Source organism: Notamacropus eugenii, chromosome 1 (assembly GCF_028372415.1).
Source record: "Notamacropus eugenii isolate mMacEug1 chromosome 1, mMacEug1.pri_v2, whole genome shotgun sequence".
Lineage (NCBI taxonomy): Eukaryota > Metazoa > Chordata > Mammalia > Diprotodontia > Macropodidae > Notamacropus > Notamacropus eugenii.
The window spans coordinates 74484086-74492090 of record NC_092872.1 but is presented as its reverse complement, the minus strand read 5'-3'; the positions used below and the strand labels follow the sequence as shown (position 1 = coordinate 74492090).

Genomic DNA, 8005 nt, shown 5'->3' with positions numbered 1-8005 from the left:
TAAATTGGGCCAATTTTTGTCTCAGTTCTTACCTTAGTCTCTGAATGAGTGTTGCCTCAGACAAACTGAGACCTGGGAAAGACCTAACTTGGAAAGGCCAAGGTCACCCAATGCATCTTGAGCAGTCTAGGAGAATACAGTCTGGTGGGAAATGAAGAGATGGCTGGCTTGGGTGCCCTGTGAGAATGAAAGTTCCATGAGAAAGCCTTCAATCAGAAGGAGGGTCTCCAAGGGCAGATCATTCTTCTGAGAGGTAAATTCCAGGATGAATAGGTTTCTGGGTGATGTCAGAGTAAAAGAGGAGAATAACCTGATACTCTCTTGAATTCTCTGTCCATTGAATTGCCATCTGTAAGATAGATAAACACAGCACACTGGAAGGCTGTCAGCACAGGTTCACTCTTGATTTGGTCAGACAGGAAAGACAATAAGAAGGGGTTAATAATCTTACTTTATTCTAGTCTAGTTTTCTCAGAAGAGGATTGCACAACTCCTACAGCATTCTCTGATCACCCTTCTCACAGAGGCTGGTGAGAAGGTGGGGGGGGGGGGGCGGGGAACTACACCTGTGTCTCAATGGAGTCAGTCAGAACAGGCACAACTTGTGCTTCCCCTAAATCCACTCAAGCCCCAATGTAAGCATCTGTGTCGATCAAGGCATGCACAGCATTCCAGCTTGTGCACTCAACCCTGAGGTTCCCCCTAAGCCTCAATGGGGGCCGATTGAGGCACACACAGCATTTGGCCATTCAACCCTAAGGTTCCCCATTTGCTGTATAGTGACCACCTGTTTTATAGACCATCAGACAAAGGCATATTGTCAGCAACAGCCTCACAAGTTTACATCACCTCATCCCTATATCTCACTGAACAGCCACAGTGGATGTTCATATTATTTATCATTATATAATGTGCACAAGCCTGGTGGAAATGTTTTGAACCATAACTGTGGGAACTCATATCTAGTACCTGGAAACAGGAGATTGTTATATGGCTATGGATGCTGGGAAACTGAACTCTAAGAAATAATAACAAAAATTCACTTTACGTACACTAACATCCACCTTACCTGCACTAAAATTCACCCTACATACACCATCTATACATCGAAGCCCAATTGCCAATCTATATACTGTTGACCTGAAAACTTCGTTAAAGAAAAGGCAACAGGCTAAATGCATACATTTTATGATTTCATTAATTAAACAATTCCTTATTAATAACAGTTACATAATTTTATGGAGTCAGAGGTTAATCTGACTACCTGGTACAGAAATCTTCTGGCTTATGTACATTTCACCGTGAGAAAGGAGCTCTTTTAGCTGGACAAATTGTAAATTTAGTAAGACAAGACAATTAACAAAGCAATGTCGGTTGGGCCTTGTGATTCCAGGCTGTGTAAACATATGTCTCTGTGACATACAATAAGAAAGGAAATCCTACCACTCTATTGGCAGGCTTCCTGTCCTAAACAGGTACTTGAAATGGCTAACACAGGAAAGGGTAAACAAAGTTTCAATTGAAATTACAACCCAGGACATCTGTGTTTTTTTCTTATCACTAAAATGCCATTAACATGCCGTAAGTCTACAAAATATTAAGATATAGAAAATGTCCCACTATTCAGAAAAAGTGTCCCAGGTCAAAGGTCTTGAAAGGAATGTTAAGTCAGCCCTGGCTGGCCTCTGTTGACATAGGAAGAGGCACTCTCCAAGTTTGCTTCACAGAGAACAAAGAAATCGTTCCAAAATTTTACATTAAATATTATCAATACCAAATTCCCAATCTATACAGGAAAAACACTCTGATCTCCTTTCCTGATCCCCAGAGTTGGAAATTCATTTTTCCCTTGGATTTCATATGGTATTTTTTTTGTGTGTACAACCTCTGTCTCCCCAACCTCCTCCCTCACCTTATTTGTCCATTTTATATAGCCAGTGGTAGGGTGTGCCCCAAAAAGGGGTGGTTGCTATTTGGATTCAGTGGGTAACCCTGTGGATCTCTATTCTTCTAAACATTTCATGAGTTCCATCATTGGGTTTTCCCTTGACAATCAGCCAGTAGACTCAGCTAATTTTTTAGCAAAAGCCAAATTGACTCAAATAGTATTAGGAAAAACTGTAGTTAAAACATTTCCCTAATATCAGGGGTGCTCTCTCACAAATACACCTAAGGTCCAGGAGGGGTGAAGAGTGGGCATGAAATTAGATAGATAGATGGGATGGATACACACACACACATATGGAGAGAGAGAGAACACACATGGCAAGACAACTCACAACTCTGGGCCTAGAAGGGCATACAAGTCTCTCTCTGGAGCAGGAAGCCTTCCCCAGACACTCTTAATTCTACTGCCTTCCCTTTGTAAATTACTTCTAGTTTATCCCCCATATAGTTTGCTCCTCCTAAGATGTGGTATCTTTGTTGCTCAGGTCAATTAATTAGCCTCCTGGGCTCATTCTTCAATGAGCAACTTCTTTTACCTTCAGCCTCTGGATTGACTGGCTAGTACTTCACTATTTTCAGCTGGAATGCCCTGTAGTCTTTTCAGCTGAAGTGCTACATAGTTCTTTCAGCTACAGCAACGATCTTTAACTTCTCCAGGCAGAAGAGAGACTTGCCTCCAGCTTCAGACAAATTCTTCCTGGGTTAAAAAACAAACAAATTAAAAAAAAACAAACAAACCTACCCAACCTTCAATAAGCCACTCTATGTTGCCTTGGAGTTATTCATTTCAATTCACTTACTTTCATCTCCCATACTCCTTTAGGAATCTTCTATAGTAGAAGGGTGGCTAGACACAAAAGTATGAATCCAATCTCTGCCTTGGAAGCAAATTTTTTATCTTGTTTGCCGTTTCATTAGCCCTGAGCTATTCCAACCTCCCTGCCCTTTCTAGGTTGGGAAAAGTGTATTTTGCAACTGAAGGCATTAATCACTCTCCTCCAGCTCACAGGAATCCTAGAGATGGAAATTAGAATCCAATCTCCCACCTCACTCATCAATGCTCTTGGTGGTGGTAATCCATTCTCCTCATGAATTCATCCAAGAACTAGAGGCTCACTACTTGTAATTCTTTCATTTAGCCTAAAGATGTCTCTCTCTGTAAACTTCCATCCATTTCCTTTTGTTCTGCTTTTAGGAGCCATATAGAATGAGGCTAATTCTTCTTCTACAAGACAATTCACAGAATCAAAATCACAGAATTTTACAGAATTCTAGAGTTGGAAGAGACCTCATCTCTTGGAGATCTAGTCTTGGACATCTAGTCCAACGCATAACTTGAAAAAGAATCTCACTTCTGTCTACCCACTAGATGGCATCTAGACTCTGCTTGAAGAAGTGCAGTGCCAGAGAGCCTACTACCTCCTAAGTGGCTTCTTTTAAAATTCCACTCATTGCTCCTGGAACACAAACTCTTCCAAATGATTGTCCTTCAAACATTTGGACCAACTCTCATGATCTTCCTGAGTTTTCTCTTCTTCAGGCTAAGTTCCTTCAATCTATCCTTTTATGGCATGGATACAAAACCGTTCATCATCATGGACTCTCCTCTGAATGCTCTCCAGCTGATCAGTCCCCTTCCTAAACTGTGATGCCTAGAACTGAACACAGTATTCCAGATATGATCTGATTAAAACATAGTAGATTCTTACCTTCTTGTTCCTGGAAATGGTACCTCCCTTAGTGTCACTCAATATCACATCACACTATTGACTTTTATTGAGGTAGCAGTCTACTGAAATCCTATGATCATTTTCAGAAAAAAAATGCTCTCTAATTATGCTTTCTTTATCTTGTAACTATCAAGTAGACTTTTTAAACCTATGTTTAAGATTTTACATTTATCACTATGTTATTTCATCTTAATTTATTCAAACCCAGTGATCTGGACTAAGATCTTTTGGGATCTTGACTCATTTGATATGTTAATTATCCCTCCCAGTTTTTTGTCATTTGCAGATATGATAAACATAGGGTTTATGCCTTTATCCAAGTTATTGATAGAAACACTAAGTACCAAGTGGTCAAACCCAGGTCCTTGGGCCACCCTCCTGTAGGTTTCTTTCCAAGTTGAGGTTTATTCTATCATATTATATCTAGGTAAACCTTATCTATACTCTTTCCCTATCCTCTTACCCTATCAAAAAAGGAATAAAGTTTAGTCTAGCATGACCTGTATTTAATGAAGTCATACTGCATTTTTTTTAGGCATAAATTCCTTTTTAAACAATACTCATTTATTAAGTGCTTGGTTGATTATTGTCTCAAAGAGGACCCAAATGAGATCACTATGGTAGAGTCTGGCTTATCAGACTAATCTGAGCTCAGAAGGCTCTACCATAGATCAAACACAAATAGTCCACATATGAATATTTGGAGTGAAGATGTCTCTAAATTTGCGTATCTCATGTTTCTTTTGAGCTACTACAATTCTGCTTAGCTCAAAGAGTACAGCACCTTCTTTGATATGGGCTTGCCATGCTGGGCAGTCCTTTGTCAGCTTCTCCCATGTCATATAATCAATTCCAAAGTACTTCAGAGAGACTTTGAGAGTGTCCTTGTATCACTTCTTCTGACTACTATGTGAGTGTCTTCCATATAAAAACAAAATAAAGTAGTTCTTGCCCATGAGGAGCATATAATCTAATAGGAGAGATGTTCACTGACCATCTCTTTAATAACTCAGTTCAGAATTTTCCCAGGAACTGAAGTCATGTTCCCAGACCTATAGTTTGCAGATTCTATCCACTTACCTTTCTTAAACACTGGGTCCACTCTTACTCTTCCCTAGTTTAATATTCCTCTTCCTTTCATGGTAATTTTGTAATATCATCATCAGTGGCTCAGCAGTCTTACCCATCAGGTTTTTTTTTCATTTTCCACATCATCTGGGCTTGGCTTGAATTCACCAAGGAAAGTAAGTTCTCTTATCTTCCTATCTTGGGAGTAACTCCCCATTGGTCATTTTTGTTTATCATCTCCAGTCCAAAGACCATTCTCTTAGCCTGAGAAAACAAAAATAAAATTAGAGTTAAGTTCTACTTAATCTACTCCATTCACGCTAGTGGTCAGTTAGTCAGTCAACAAACATGTAAGCATGTAAGGTACTATGCTAAATACTAGTGTGAAAAACATACTTACTCTAAAAAGGGCAATGCTATTTATGAAACCAGGAAAGATTTTATTAATTTTTAAGTTCATTTCTCTCTGAATGAATGGGTAGTTCCTAATGGATTGCTACATTTGCTCAGATAAATGCAAGCCTTTTTATGCCGTATTTCCAATTCGAATTTATCACCTTCCTCCCACTGGCTAGGCAACAAACCCCATCCCACATGGGTCTGCATTTCTGTCACATTCCTTATTTTCTTTGTAGAATGACATGCTATGAATTCTCTCAAAGGAATTCCCTTAATTGGCAGAAGTCCAAACCCAGGATGTTTAAGGTTCCTTTAAATTTACATAAGAAGAGTAATGAAATTCTTCTTGGGGCCTTTGAAGTTGTGGATTCTATCTAAAGAGCCAGAAAGTGTTGTTGGCTTTTAGATATGTTAATAAATAGGCACCCACATCCTCGTGGATTTCTAATTTCCAAGTCGTTTGTTTCCCTGTGTTCCCAGCAAATACAAGACTTCTGGCATATTACATATTTTCTTGTGGAAACAGAAGTTTGGTTCATTTCTTACACTAGAGATATGACGAAAAGCAAAAAACCAATCCATCCTTTGAAGTAGCATATATTTTATCAAGACAGACAACATATAACCAGCGAGGTACACATAAGCTATATACAGAGTAGATGGAAACGGTGATCCTCCCCAATATAGGAAACCCCCCTGAAAAAAACACCCAACCCTTAGCTTTCCTCATTAGCCTCAACTTCTTCTGTGTTTTGGGGTTATTCTTCTGTCTTTAAAAACCATCTGAGTTGGCTGATGAGTGCTGGGTGTGTTTATGTTAGTCTCGTTAGACAATTTTCTTTTTCTTCTGAATCAATTATTTCTCTTGCAACTTCAGAATTTCCTTGTTGAGAGTTCCCCATTTCTTTCTTTTTTTTTAAACATATAAAACCTAATTTTATTTATTTAGCTGTAACAAAGACAAAAGGATTCTCATCTTCAGTATTTTAAGGAACGCATCCCAGCCTCTCTAAATCTTCAGAGGAATCTAAGAGGGGATAGCTTTTGAGGCCAATTTGTCACAACAGACCAGAATTATAAAATTCATTTTTCAGACTAAAAATGAACTGTGAAAATAGCAAAAGGTTGTCAGAAGCTCCCAGCTTATGTTAATGGAGGTCGGTGCAACATGGTAGAATAGTTAATTAGGCTACTCATAGATGTAGGAATAAGCTAATCAGGCTTTGATATTCCCTATGGGTAGTTACCTGATTGATTCAGAGTACAAAAGAGCAGAGGCAAGCCTCCAAGACCTCTTAATCTCCTCTTCTCAAGGAGCAAGTGCTGTTATACACATATGCGCACACACGTGTGTGTGGATGTACATATGTATATAAGTATATGGCATATTCTGGTTGCACACCCTCCCACCTCCTATTCTTTTCCACACCCCTGCACCATGTGGGCCTCCTGCCTTATGGAAGATGAATACTGTGAGAGGAGGATTTAGAGGCCTAGATGACTGCAGCTGGGCATGGGATTCTTGAATCAATATGCTACAAATATCCTCTTGGGTGAATTCAGCCATTTCTGTTAATAAAGACTAAATTTCTGCTGGTGGTGATTCATATGGCCTCAGTATAAGTCTGTCTGAAGAAAGAACTGGTTTAGGTCATTTTTGCAGAGGGGAAAAAGATGTTTCTTCTCTGCCTCTCCACTGTGGAAAGATAGAAAGTTCCCTCCTTCAGTAATACGTGGAATCTATTCTCAGCATAAGTAATCTTCAATGATCAACATCTGCATCCTCAAATTGTCCAGCAACAGTTGGTGTGGTATCTATCTCCATCCCATCTTCATAATCCCTAACTGAGTCTTCTGTCCTTACTCCAGCCATGTTATATTGGCTGCTCACAGACTGAGCAAGCATTCCTTCCAATCGCTCCAGAGTGGCTTGTCCTTCTGCAGTTAAATGAGATAATCCTTCTTCATAGGTGTAAAATGTAGGAATATCCCCCTGTCCTTGTTCATGTGCTTCCACATCATATTCTTCTCCATCATAATCATCTGAATCTTCATCCTCAGAATCTGGATGTAAAGCTTGACATTCACACATTGCAGCAAACAATGCTTCCAGTGCTGACTTATCACTTGGTACAAATCTGAACTCAGCAGTCGGCTCAACATCTTCATCACTATCCTCATCTTCTTCCCCTTCGGCCTTTGCAGTTTCTTTTAGTTCTTTTGGTTCTTCCTCTCCAAATCGAGCACTGACCATAACATACAAGTGCTCCTGTGGATAGGCGTTTAGGTCCCTGGAGACAGCGTGTAAACTAATGGTGGGTTAGTCCAGTGAAAATCCTATTCCAGAACCATCTAACCAGGACAGGCGGCTCTCGGCGATGTAGAGGGTGCCGGTGCCCAGGCCCTTGCCGTCCAGCACCGCTTCGGTGTCGGGCTGCTGCTGCCGAAGCCCATCTTCTGGGCTGGGTGGCGGAAAACTCTTCAGGAAACTCATTCTGTCAGCGGCGGCGGTGGCGGTGTCCGCCCGCGGACCAGGGAGGGGGGCTGGACCGCAGGCGAAGGAGACACGCTCGCCCCGAACCCGGAAGGAAAGCGAGAGTTCCCCATTTCTGCAAGGCTGCCTGACCCTGTAAAATTAGAGTCCATGGAGTTCTACCTATTCTTTAATCTCTTTGAAATCTTTTCTTCCCAAATTTCAGGAGCAGTGTCATCCTATCCCTGTTGTTGTTCTCCTTTATCACAAACTCTAAGACGGAGTGTTTACTTCCATGAAGCCAACCTTGACCATCCCTCTCTCTATCCCCTAGTTAGACATGTTCCTTCCATCTTGGAATCTCCCATGCCACTGTTTGACCTGGAGT

At 40.6% G+C, this 8005-nt stretch overlaps 1 pseudogene; it reads right to left on the bottom strand.

Moving 5' to 3' along the window:
• Positions 1–6485: 6485 nt before the first annotated feature.
• On the bottom strand, positions 6486–7732 carry LOC140501570 (methylosome subunit pICln pseudogene; annotated as a pseudogene).
• Positions 7733–8005: the final 273 nt, after the last annotated feature.